The following is a 13,528-nucleotide window of genomic DNA, read 5'->3' as shown; positions in this document are numbered from 1 at the left end:
TTAATTTAATTTTTTTATTGTATTTAATTTTTTTCATTTTCCAAAAAGAATATTAAAAATAAATGAAAAAAGTAATTGAAAAAACACGGCCCCCTCACGCATTAGGAGGGCAACATGAGTCACCAGAACCAAGGACGGGTGTTTTTGATGAATCTAACATCGTTAAAATGAAGTTTGAAGTTACAATGGGTTTGTATAGGAAGGGGGCGTGTCTGATAAAATGAATATCAAATATCCAAATAATGAATCAGCAACTTAAAAACTGTCTGGGGGTTCACAAAGGCCTGAGTAGATGATAAAATGACAAAGTTTTTTTGAAAGTGAAATATCCCTTTTATGTCATTCGCTGTGGGAGGAGTAGGCGTCTAAAAGTGACCAACCACTGGTCTCAGATGTAGAGAGGAGAGAAAAAAAGTTGGTTCTTCAAGTAAGGAGGAGGCAGAGAGGGGGGTCAAGTCAGCTTGATTTACAGACAGGTGCGTTGGTTTGCGTTAAGAAGTCTGAAGATGGCGTCTCAAAATACAAAATATAAAACCCATTTTACATCAGAGTATTCAAAAAGTTTACCGTGTCTAAATCCTGTAAAATAAATAATGACATGTTTGCCCGTTGCACTGTATGCAGTGCAATACTGACATCTAAATTGCTCACGGGGGCCTTATGACTGCAAAAGGCACGTCCTGGTGAGTAAATCAAAATGTGTCGTGCATTCTCATGTTAAGCTAGCAGCATTGTTGATAAAGCTCAGCTAAAACACTTATGCCCTCTTTGTAGCTTTGATTGAATACTTAATAAAAAGGTTTGAAAGGTTTGCCAAAAAAGTACAGCAGCTGGTGCAGCTGTTGCCAATTTATTATCCACATCAATTTGTTAGAGAGATCAAAGCTAAAACACGCCTGGAGAATGCATTCAACCATAGCCTCGTGAAATTAGAAGATCTACAAGCTCAGTTGTGTGAGCTTTTAGATCTGATCATGGCTATAATGGCTACACTAATGCCCAAATAAACACCAGGTTGAAGGAGTTTAAAGTGTGTCTGTATAGATGGATAAAGATCTGTTTATGTGCTTGTAGATTTGCTAGTTTAAGATAACTGATTCAGTGTATTGATCAAATAAGAGATGGAGTGCTACTTGGGAGAGAAAAATATATTTATGTGCTTGTAGATTTATATTGGTCAAATAAAGATGCTTAGATTGTTTAATGCAAATGTTTTGTATTCTGTACTGAGGTTTTTTCAAATGTAAAGTGCAATAAAAATAAAAAGTTATTATTATATTATGTGATTAATCCAAACTAGGTGCTCTTTGGAGAGGGATAAATTGTAGGTCAAATTTAAGTTCCTCCTTTGTGAGACTGATTAAGGTAGAGGCTATATAGAAGGTATTTGGGTTATAATATGAATGTTATATGTATTTAACTTGGCCTTTGTCCTTCTCCTCCCCCACAAGCCCTGCTGTTGTCCCTGAAAAAAGATAACACAAAAACACTTTTGAATCATCTCCAAGGAAATTGTGAAATGCAGAAACTAGATAGGTAGGTAGATGGAATACCAATGTCATTCATTAGGAAAACGTGGACTATACACAAAAAAAGCCGTAGCTTGTTTCCATTGTGGTCCAATGGAATTATCGAGAACAAACCGCTTGGAAGACAAGGTACCTAAGGAAATGATGCTTCTGTCATAAACACATGCTGGATTCTCCTTAGGCTGTGATGGATGGGATAAGAACCTAGAGACAAGAACACACTGATATCAAAATGTGGTTTGAACCACTTTCAACCTTGCGTCCCTATTTTGGGCTTGTCATTATAGGTGACAACTTTCAGAAGAGCTTGTAGATCGGCTATTTTCGCTATTTGTTGTACGACAAAGTAGACTATTTAGGGCGTAAGTGGTTAGTATGACATACAGTAGGAAAGGAAGATGGGTCTCATCAGAAATAATTTCTCAAAGGACAAGAGAAAAACAGTTGATGTGATAGTACTGTAACATGGCCTCTAACAATCTTTTCAAATGTGATGTTTGACATTGAAATTCAGTTGTATTGTTCCATTTGCAGGATGCTGTGTCGCCCCCCTCGACATCAAAGGACAGAGACGTGTCCAAGCCTAGAGGTCCCGGAGAAAAAGAAGAAATGGGCTATACCTGTAGATATCACCTCCCCCTGCCCTGACTTCCATAAACGCATTCCTAATCCAGCATTCAAGGTAAACAACTGAACTGATAACTTAGGTTTGTACAGTCAAATGAATTACAGGTGTGTGTGTGAGACAAGGTTGTATTTCCTCATTATAGTTTTTAGATTTATCGCTTTGATACTGTTGGTCCTGTGAGAGAAGAGTCAAATAAACTGTGGCCATATCTACATTTTGCCAATGCGTGTCCGTGGGAGGGCATCAACACAAAAAGCTGCTCCAAATGCATGTCAGAATATTTCCCAATCCACAATTATTAATAAATGACTACAGCCATTGTCACCTATAGACATTCAATTGCATTATTCAGTTAAATAGCTCAAGTTCTGTTTAGACATTTTGTAGACATGTTCAAAACCAAGTAAGAGCTGGGCGCAGTTCATGACACATGACATACAGTACTGGTTGACAAATAAGTTCATTTTTCATGCAAGGTTAAAAAATGTAAGCTCTGGAATTTGACTAAAGGTGATTGGAAAAAACATTCTCACTGCTGAAACCCCCATTTTGAAATGACTGTTAGTCAATCAACCTGATAGTCAACCTGATAGTCTGCCAGTCAATCAACCTGATAGTCAACCTGATAGTCTGCCTGGTTGCTAAAGCCTGAAGTATATGATTTCAAACAACAAGCCTGTACACAGTTTGGTGGGGAAAAAAGGAAGTACATTTCATTCATCTTTAAATGCAAAAAAGACTGTTAAACAATGTAGTGATTTATCTTCATTCAGAACACATTGGCATGATGTATGTTTGTACAGATGTTATTGGAAGGCCGTCTAGATTGTCTCTGTTGTCAGGTCCATGCTTTACAACGGCTCAGAGGTCATCAGAGACTTGGAGTGGGTAATCTTTGATGAGGTTCACTACATCAACGATGCAGAGGTAAGGGACGACCATTTGATTCAGTCAGTTGAAAAGTCACTATATTAATAATTATTCATTCACTGTCCTGGCTAGACTGTGTTCAGACTCGGAGCATAACATTTATCAGGACTTCAGACTGTTACACTGGACTGCAACACCCAGGAACTCTTCTGCTACATTGTTATTAAAGCTCCAATCTGGGATTTATTTGAATGAACAAATGGTTCTTTTATCCATCTGTATGGTGGACAATAGTAACACAGTCAAACTAGCTTATGAAGATCCTAAGGGGATTGACACGTTGATTCGATAAACATAATGGTTTCAAGCTTAACAACAAACTGAACCTTCTTGATATGTCCAGTGTTTTGTGATATGCTGAATAAACATCTTGGCAATAATGTAACTGTGGTTTAATGTTGTCTTCTCAGAGAGGTGTGGTCTGGGAGGTCTGGGAGGAAGTTCTGATCATGCTTCCTGAACACGTTGGCATCATTCTCCTCAGTGCCACCGTGCCCATCGCTGTGGAGTTCAGTGAGTGGATTGGGTACGCACCTGAATCTGAGCCCAGCTGCATCCCAAATTATAATAGGCTGTTGAGTTCAGCTGTTGGGTAGCTGTCAGTAGTCATTTTGGTTTATTAAAGTTTCAGGCAGTGTTGCATTGCTGAATTGGAACGTGGTTGCACTTTATTTTAATGACGTAACGCGCACGTCGCTTAACGCCGACACTACAGGTCACACAATGGACAATTGATATGCATCTAGGCTCATTCCTATGTTAATTCACCTGGTGTGAGTCGGGAGCCTTTGTAAACTTTGTTGAGGTGTGAATTTAAAGTTGTTTTAAATGTATGCATGTGCCTGCGCGTGCTCCTGTTCAAATAGGTTCTTGCACGGCGTGCACGGCTGTCCCATGAGCAATGCAACCCTGGTTTCAGGGTAACAGCTGTGACTCTGTCTCCCTACAGCAATTCTTATCAAAGGTGCAGTTCATGTATGGAACACTAGATGGCAGATGTGAACAAATCACCAGGGTGAGATGAGTGACTGACTTACAAGAAAATGTGTTCCAATCTACCAAAATGTGTGTGGTGTTAGGCCCTGGCCTAGGGGGACCAGGGAACATAGCAAAAAGACAGGTGAGACGCAGTTTAACAAGAAATTGGTGTTATTATTAAATAATCAAAAGTAAATAACGGATCATGAATAAACAGATGAGGTGTGGAAATCAGTAAAGTCAGTAGTGTAATGCATGTATGCATGAGTGGATTGTGTAGTGTGTGTGTGAGTGTTGCATGTGTGAACATAAATGTGGAAGGAGGTGCAGGTTGGGTGTGGTGCAAAAGGCAAATTAACTGAAGTGGAGAGAGGACAGGGGAGACAGGCTTTTTATAGGGGCGTGGGAACCCGGGCCCATGTGCACGCCAATGGACCCTTCGCTAAACCCCACCCCAAAAGCGATTGTCCAATGCCAGCTTAGCAACCGTTGTTAGCCTGGCACAGGTCTGGCAAGCTTTCGTCACCTGCCATAGCTGTCAATGTTATTTCGCCCGCACACACACAATCATTTGCAACATAATAGCAAGAATAGGAATACCACGATAACGCAATGGTGACTATGAACCACGTACCCAAACCCGTTGGAGGCTGCTTTTCCCAAGCTGAAATCTGCACTTAAACTGCAAGGCTGAATATGGCTGTGTTGTTGAACACATACACAGCTTAACGTCAGGAAAGTTACACGACACGACTCACTCGCCCAGGTGGTGTCAACAATAGGCTACTAATCACCGTGATCGTAACAAAATTCAGAATCACAGCGCTGCCTGTTTCGGATTCCGCACGTTAAAGTATATTAATTCATTTGTTCGTCTATTTATTAACTGCTACTGTAGTCTTACCCTGCGGTACATGAAAACTCCTGTTACAGTCATGGATCAACTTCAACCTGGTGTTTGCACTTTCTCCATTTACGGTCCGTACATATATATAAACGTTCAGATTTCAAATATAAATTGCTTACCCTATGGCCACGGATGTTAAAATGATGCACGGGACTCTCAAAAGTACCCGTATATTCTGTATTGTTCAATAAAAAGCATTTTAATCCGATCGGTGGCCATTTTCTCATAGAGTTATAATGTATCAGAGTGCAATACACCTACCAACCGATAGGGTCGCTTTGTTGAAAGCATATGGAGAAAATGGCCACCGATCAGATTAAAATGCTTTTTATTGAACAATACGGATGATACGGGTACTTTTGAGAGCCCGTACATAAATGTAACATCCGTGGCCATGGGATAAGCACTTTATATTTGAAATATGAACGTTTCTGTAGATGTACGGGATATAAATGGAGAAAGTGCAAACACCAGGTTGAAATTCATCCATGACGGTCGAGACAGACGACCGTCGTGTATCCATGGCTATTACTGTTACTCCCTCTAACATTTCCCGTGTTTTTAGTTTATTGAAATAATGTCATGCACATTTGTCCAGTGCATAGCCTACTGCAGGCCTTGTTGACTAGATTTAGAAGAGATTTTGAAGCTATTGCTGCTGAAATTATCGATTATTTTTAAGGGGAAAAGCCGTCATTTAACATGCAAGTCAATGGGTGAGAAGCAGAGATTGCCAGGCGCTGCCAGGCCTGGGTGTGACTAACTTCGCACCACCAGTCACAGAGTGGAGTGGGTGGGGCTTAGCGAAGGGTCCATTAGGCTGATAGCCAACATCTCACTGCTCCCATAGGAACCAATGAGAAAGAGAAATTAAAACAAAGCAATTACACAAACCATAACCATATAACCGTAGAGTGAAATATAACCTACCATCTATCATACTATACAGGGAACCATCACAGTGGCGATTCAGACATAGGTTTGAATGATGTTGCTAATAAACTACCAGGTTATAGGGATATTTCACTTTCAAAACATGTTTGGGGTTAATTTTAACGTCTACTTGGGCTTTTGTGACCACCCCAGACAGTTTTAAGTTGCTTGATTCAATATTTAGATATTTGATTTTCATTTTAACTTCCCCTATACAAACCCATTGTAACGTCAAACTCTATTTCAACCATATTAGATTAAGACACCCGTCCTTGGTTTTGGTGACTGATATTGTCCAGTCCTTCTAATGCGTGAGTAGACAGTGTTTTTTCAATAACTTTCATTTATTTTATTTTTCCATTTTTTCCATTTTCCCAAAAATTGAAAAAGTAATTGAAAAAACATGGTATCCTCACGCATTAGAAGGACAATATCAGTCACCAGAACCTATGACAACAAAAATGTGGAATGCCCTACCTAAAGGAGTGTAAAACCATACTCACTTTCAAAACGACCCTAAAAAAACACCTTCAGGAGGCTGCCCCACCCTCCTCGAACTGTTTATTGTATATGTCGCAGGGAGATTGGCATTCGTTGGGAAATTGGAAAGGTATGCTCGTTTTTAGGCGCGGGGCTTCGGCGCGGGGCTTTGATGCGAGGCGGACCTGGCTTTTGTTGTTCCCCCCCACACCTGACGACGACGACAACGACATAGCAACCAGGAAGCTACGCTAGGGGAACGCTGAGGAGCGCTGAAAATAAAATGGATAACATGAGAGAAATATTCTATGACAGGTTGGATAATGAAGCGGTTAGCCAAACTGAGCAGAGTAACGCTGTATTTTTAACTCGTGAGACGGAGAATGACATTATTGCTACGCTCGAGAGACCGCAGAAAGGTTAGGTTTAGGCATATAGTTTTACTGAGGTTAAGGTTAGGTTTAGGCATAGTTTTACTGAGGTTAGGGTTAGGCATAAGGTTAGGTTTAGGCATAGTTTTACTGAGGTTAGGGAATGGTTTGGGTTGGACTTCAGTGCTAAGCCTTTTTTAGAAAGGGCATCCTTTCCGAAAAAGGCAGAGCAAGGAATTTTTGCTCTCGCCATCTTGTTTTTGAAAGAAAGTCTTTTTGGGATCCCGTTACTCTTTAATTTTAAGGTCCTTGTACTTTTACATTCTGTTTACTAAGTCTTTAATCTAAATTCTAAATCTTAGCCCTAAGTTCTTTTTGGCTGTTTCGCCTTTCCTAAGAAAGGATTCCCCATTAGGGTTAACCATTTTCCCTTTCTTCAAAGTTTAGGTTTTTAGGCATGTTTACAAACTATAAATAAAATTGCCAGTGAGCTTTGTGAGGAATGTTCACTGGGGACTGTGTTTTTAGTTATGGACCCAACCGCGATGGAGGGGCGCAGTCTCAAGCGAACTTGAGCCACGAGAGGCACCACCGAGCGCGCTAAGGCGCGCGAGTTGCCGTGCCGAACGTTGCGAAGTTCGCTTTGAGCCTACTCAGCCCCGTCCGAATTATGTACCGATAGGCACAGAATAGTAAATGATGTTTGTGGGGACTGCGTTTGCCCCAACTGAACCTCCCAGTGACTACTGGTCAATTCTAGTGCGTCTTTGCTGGGACTGACACCATTTTCCATTTCTGCTACAAGGGTTAGGGTTTAGAGTAATGAGGACCTTAAAACATTTAATTTTAAGGTCCTTATTATTTCACATTTGTTCATCTAAGTCTTCCTAGGTCCATTGTTTGATTATGTGTGTTCTTAACCCACTTAGTCCTTTTGAAGGTTTGAGTGGGCATTTGGGTTGAGTACCCTCACACCTATTTGGGTTTTAAGCTATGGGTCAGGAAGAAGCCCCTTGTCTTCCCATAGGGTCGTTGATGCTTCTGTGTTTGTCCTTAATCTAGTATCCCGGTCAGGTGTTACTCCTCCTTTCTCTGAGTTGGTCCTTGTTCTTTTAGTTCTCTCTGAGTACCTGGTGGTCTCTTTGTGTTTCTGTGAGTTTGTTTGATTGAATTAAGAAGGGTTGTTTTGTGTGTTTCTAGTGTTTGTCATATTAAGTCCCTCTGGAAAAATTGTACCTAATCTGTTTATCCATTGTCTTTCGTTATATTGCCTTTGTCCTAGTGTCCAATTTGGGTTATGTTCTAGGCCAGAGACTTTTAGGGAATTTATTCCATGTGTCATAAAGTGTTGAACAATTATTAAATTGGTCTTCTTGGCATTATTTATATTATATCTATGCTGGTTTAATCTGGTGGCGATTGTGTTTTGTGTTTCACCCACATATTGAAGGTTACATTTGGTGCAGGTGATTAAGTAAATACAGTTTTTAGTGTTGTGTTAGGGTTAGGCATAAGGTTAGGTTTAGGCATAGTTTTACTGCAGTTAGGGTTAAGGTTAGGTTTAGGCATAGTTTTACTGAGGTTAGGGTTAAGGTTAGGCATAGTTTTACTGAGGTTAGGGTTAAGGTTAGGTTTAGGCATAGTTTTACTGAGGTTAGGGTTAAGGTTAGGTTTAGGCATAGTTTTACTGAGGTTAGGGTTAAGGTTAGGTTTAGGCATAGTTTTACTGAGGTTAGGGTTAAGGTTAGGTTTAGGCATAGTTTTACTGAGGTTATGGTTAAGGTTAAGGTTGGGTTTAGGCATAGTTTTACTGAGGTTAAGGTTAGGTTTAGGCATATTTGCAAAAACGAGAACTGTCAATCAAAGCGACTTCTGGCCAGACAGATTAACGTCACCAGTCGCAATCAAAGTGAATCGATAACAAAGGGGGAAGCGAGGGGGGTGAAAACGAGCGCTCCTTTTTCAATTTCACTGGTTTTCCAATTTCCCTGTAACATATATATTTCTTGTGTTTCATACCTGTAAGCTGATTGTGTGACGTTCTGCTAGTGTAAAAGTAGTGTAAAATGTCATCATGATTTGAGTGCGTGGGGATCTCATTTTAAATAAGCCTTTGTGCTTTTATGAGCGATCCAGTTTAGAGGACCTATTATTGTGAATTGTACTTCCATGTACTGTTTCCATGTCTTTCTAAATAAAGTGCTTCAATCAATCTTCAATCAGAACCAAGGTCGGGTGTTTTCAATGAATCAAACATGGTTAAAATGGAGTTTGAAGTTACAATGGGTTCGTATGGGAAGGAGGCATGTCAGTCAAAATGAATATCAAGTATCTAAATACTGAATCAAGCAACTTAAAAACTGTATGGGCTTTTAAGGTTAAACTGATGTATATGTATTGTGTCCTGTGTTTTCTGGTTTGTCTGAGTATGTCACTTCGTGTGCTCCTGCGTGTGTCTTTCCAGGCGTGTAAAGAAGACATTTGTCATCAGCACAGTAACTAGACCCGTTCCGCTGGAGCACTTCCTGTGCACAGTAAACAAGACGCAGAAAGAGCTCTTCCTATTGATAGACGCCACAGGACACTTCCTCATTAACGGGTCAGTAATGCATTACATGCCCAAATACATCGAAAGATTGGTTGAAAAAATATGTCTTAATCAGGATTTTGTTGAGACTGGCTAAGACTTTACCTGTAGTTTGGAAATCAGATGACGGCGTTTATGAACAGCTCACTCCCTCAGTATTGGCTTAATCATGGTAAGATCAGTGCATACTGTAAGTGTGCATGGAAAGGCACTCAGTGGAAAGTGTGTTTCGGCTTCTGTCTAGGGATGGGAAGATGATCGTTAATATCGTTTATCATGATAAAAGAAAAACTCACAATAATCGTATCGCAGAGATTTAAATTTATCGTGAAATTGTCCTCCGTCATACACCAGGATGAATTAGCTTTTGTTGAGCTGAAAATTCAGTTTCACTTAACTTAACTTCTGTACGTGATAAAACAGACCTGTAAAGAGTGCATTTGCATTTTTGGTGCGTTCTTATTTCACTCTACACAATTCAATTTACAAAAAAAGCAACGTTCCCCCCAGAATAGGGACGCTGGGGGTCCAAGTGGTTAACTAAAGTGGCATTTTAAGTTTTAAACATATTTTGATTATCGTTAATGGCAATTATTTTTGCCACAATAATCATGTCCATGTTTTCATGTCCTATCCCTACTTCTGTCCATCAGGTACTATGCAGCAGTTGGTGCCAAGAAAGAACGTACCAGTAAACACGCCCAGTCGTTTGGAACCAAGAACACGTCTCGGAACACAACACCCAACCAGGTTCTCTTCATCTAATCAAATGCGGCCTACTCTTCTGTCATGCCTGCTGTGCTCTCCATCCTTTATTAAATATGTACAAATGTATATTTTTATATACTGCACAGATGTTTCAAAATGCAAAAGAATTGGCCAAAAGTATAAAAATAGTATATTATGTGTGTGTGTGTGTGTGTGTGTGTATATATATATATATATATTTATTTTATATATAGAGATATAGAGATATAGATAGAGAGATATCTATTCTCTATATGCAACCCTAGGCCTAGTTTGTAAATAATGTAGGCTATACAATTGTGGTTTCAGCTATAAGCCATTATCAACATCATACTGATGATGGCTTGCTTTTAGCTGACATGACCGGGAACACATTTGTGTCTCAAAAGTTTGAGTTACAAATGTTGGCTTTAAAAAAATAAATTCAAAGATTTGCACATTTTCAAGATTTTTCAAAAATGGCAGATCTTAGTGCCGCGCTATGAGCTTGTATATCTGCTATTTTTTAATAGCCAAAGAAATCTTAAAACGACACAGATGTGTTCCCGGTCTTAATGGATTAAGCTGTCAGAACACCTGTAATTCATCACATTGTAACAGTCAGTTAATAAATGGGGTACTGTTACTTTCATGCCAAATATCGCAACAAGGTGGTGCTTCCATTTGTTTAGTTGGGTTATGTTAGAGTGCACACAGTACCCTCTGCCGTTTTCTACCATAATACAGAAAGGTCAAAGTGTGTGCAATTGATAAAACAAATTGGTCCTTTTTTGGGTGAACTACTCCTTTAATGTCTTTTTGTAAATTTTTAGCAGTGACAAATAAACCTTCCTGTTTCTTGACAGTGCCAGACTCCATTCAACACCAAAGGGCTCCACTCAGCACCAGGCTCATGCAACCCCAAGCCTCCATGCAACCCCAAACAGGTACTATTATAAATACTTGCACTCTGCCCTTATGTTGCTTTTAATTATTAATGTCATTATTGTTGTAGCATAGTACTTTGAGGACCTCACAAAATGGGATTTAGCTTCTTGTACAGTACATGCATAAGTAGTGACAAATAAACCTTGATTTTTGACAGCTCCAGACTCCATGCAACAACAAACAGCTGCTGTCTCCATCCAGCTCCACACAGCTCAAGCCTCCATGCAACTCCAAACGGGTACTGTTATAATACACGTTTTCTCTTTGCCCTTATGTTATGCTGATGTGGATACTGCTGAAGGCTTATTTAGGCTCGACTCAACTCCACACAGCGCCATGCTCCATCCAACTCCACACAGCGCCAGTCTCATCCAACTCTACACAGCTTCAGTCTCATCCCAACTCCACACAGCTCCTCTCTCCATCCAATTCCAAACAGCTACCGTCAGTTAGAGAAACCAGGCCATCATCATCCAGCACAGAAGGTTTTAACCCTAATGCCTATATCTTTAATCAAACAGAGATGGGTATAAAGAAGACATTCTCAAGAGAAAGCAGAGAAAATGAAGCGAAAGATGACAAAACCAGAGAAGGTTTACAAGTTCTTGGTTGATCCACAATGAAAACTTTGTTATCTTTTTTAAACGGTTTTAGACCACAAACCAGACACTTCAGAAGGAGGAGCCTTGCATTCAAACTCTACTTCAGACATTAGAGCTGCAGCTTCAAAAAGTTCTGCTGGCCTTCTGTAAACCTGAACATGTTTCCAGGATGATGGAAGAAGTAGTGCTGCAGGAGTCTGTAGTGCATTCTGTAAACAAACGAGAGATTAAGGGAAGAAAATGTCCAAACTGGTTTTACAGCGTGAGTGCTGAGAGGGTAGATTGAATCAATAGAACATGGATGTTCTCATTCACTGAATACCTATTCTGGAAAATGATTGCTTTTGATTGCATTCATGATGTAATACATTGAAATCATTCAAAATGCAGTCAATGGGATTTTACTGTGTAGTTTGTGAAGCTGACTGAAATTATGGAAGATTTCAAACATTGTTAAAGGATGTAGATCTCCAAACTCTCCTATAGTATACTGCTAATCTTGATAGCTTGACTCTGCTCAAGCGGCTGGGAGCAGTTGAAGAGCAAGGTGACATTCTTCTTCAGCTGCCACGGTCAAAGTGGAATCGCAAGACTGCTGGGTGTTATTGACCCAGAGTGTGCACACACTCACAGTGCATGGCTCATCAATGTGTCCGTAAACAGACAAATGTGTCCGTGGCAGGACTTGGCATTATCCGTGGCAAATTTTAGATTTTGTTTTTTACTTATAACATTAGTCTATAATGTTATTTTGATCTTAAGACCCAATTACTGAATGTCAGTCTCCAGGTTTTCTTCAGAATATGTATGACACTGATTTCCTATGGCACATTAGGACTCCACTACACAGTGACAGTGGTTCTCTTTTTATTTTGAAGGACCCCCATAACTCAGAGTTATCAAACACTTATTCAAGGCTATAGCTCTTTGCGTTTCTGGTAATATTGTCCGCTCATTTGTATGTCCATAGCAAAAATAGAATTTTGACAAATGTCCACCACAAGCCAGCATGGCGATGACCCCTGGGGACGGTCATCACAAAGCTCACAAAAATATGCCTAACCTTAATCCTAATCTCAAAAGAATATGCCTAACCTAAAGAAAATATGCGGAGCGGGGAAAAAAATGTCTGACCCGCAGTGGGTTTTGATTACAGAAGGATGGGGCTTCTTGCCTTACATTGCTACTAGGTAAGCCAGCTCTCCACCCTTTTGATTCGAGTGGTATTTGAAGCTCCAATGCGTGCCATTTAGCTTTTGTAGTCCTACACTGACGCATTGGGGAGGGAAAGTAATACTTTATTTGTATTGCACCTTTCATGACATCAAATGCAGCCCAAATTGCTTTACATAAAAAAAAATGATCAAGAACAAATTAAAAGGAGGCAAGATCGAAATTAAAACAATACAAGAAAATAGCTAGAACAAAACATCACTTAAGGATTCCAGAACCACACTTCACCTAAATAGGTGACTGTCACCTATTTAGTTACACACTTCAATAAGGAACCACACAGACTACCTATTGAAGATGTACTAAATCTACATTTACAGGGAACCACTAAAAGCAAGAGTAAAGTGGGTCTTGATCTTGCTTTTAAAGCCGTTGGCCCATAAAAGCAGAAAGGTAGGAAGGTGCTAAACAATTAAGTGCCTTAAATCCTAAAGGTTACCCGTAGCCAGTGTAAAGATGCTAAAACTGGAGTAATATGTTCTCATCTTGGTTTTTGTAAAAACTCTGGCTGCCGCATTCTGAACAAGTTGTAGTCCGTCGGTGCTTTTCTTAGGAAGGCCAGAAAAAGGCGCATTACAGTATTCGAGCTGTGAGAAGACTAAAGCGCGGATTAGAGTTTTTGCATCGTCCACTGACAGACGGGCGATGTTTGAGATGAAAGAAGGCAACTTTAGTA

At 40.0% G+C, this 13,528-nt stretch overlaps 2 long non-coding RNA genes across 2 annotated transcripts; both read left to right on the top strand.

The window, feature by feature from the left end:
* Positions 1-2,113: 2,113 nt before the first annotated feature.
* On the top strand, positions 2,114-3,614 carry LOC308095776. The gene is made up of 3 exons (XR_013934073.1): positions 2,114-2,211; positions 3,000-3,084; positions 3,498-3,614. It is a non-coding gene; the product is annotated as an uncharacterized lncRNA (long non-coding RNA).
* Positions 3,615-9,235: 5,621 nt separating this feature from the next.
* On the top strand, positions 9,236-11,516 carry LOC308095777. Its single transcript, XR_013934074.1, has 4 exons — positions 9,236-9,355; positions 9,997-10,093; positions 10,936-11,016; positions 11,175-11,516. It is a non-coding gene; the product is annotated as an uncharacterized lncRNA (long non-coding RNA).
* The last annotated feature ends 2,012 nt before the right edge of the window (positions 11,517-13,528 follow it).

Source organism: Gymnoscopelus braueri (genome assembly GCF_963280865.1).
Source record: "Gymnoscopelus braueri genome assembly, chromosome: 11".
NCBI lineage: Eukaryota > Metazoa > Chordata > Actinopteri > Myctophiformes > Myctophidae > Gymnoscopelus > Gymnoscopelus braueri.
This window is presented reverse-complemented; position numbering and strand designations above follow the sequence as displayed.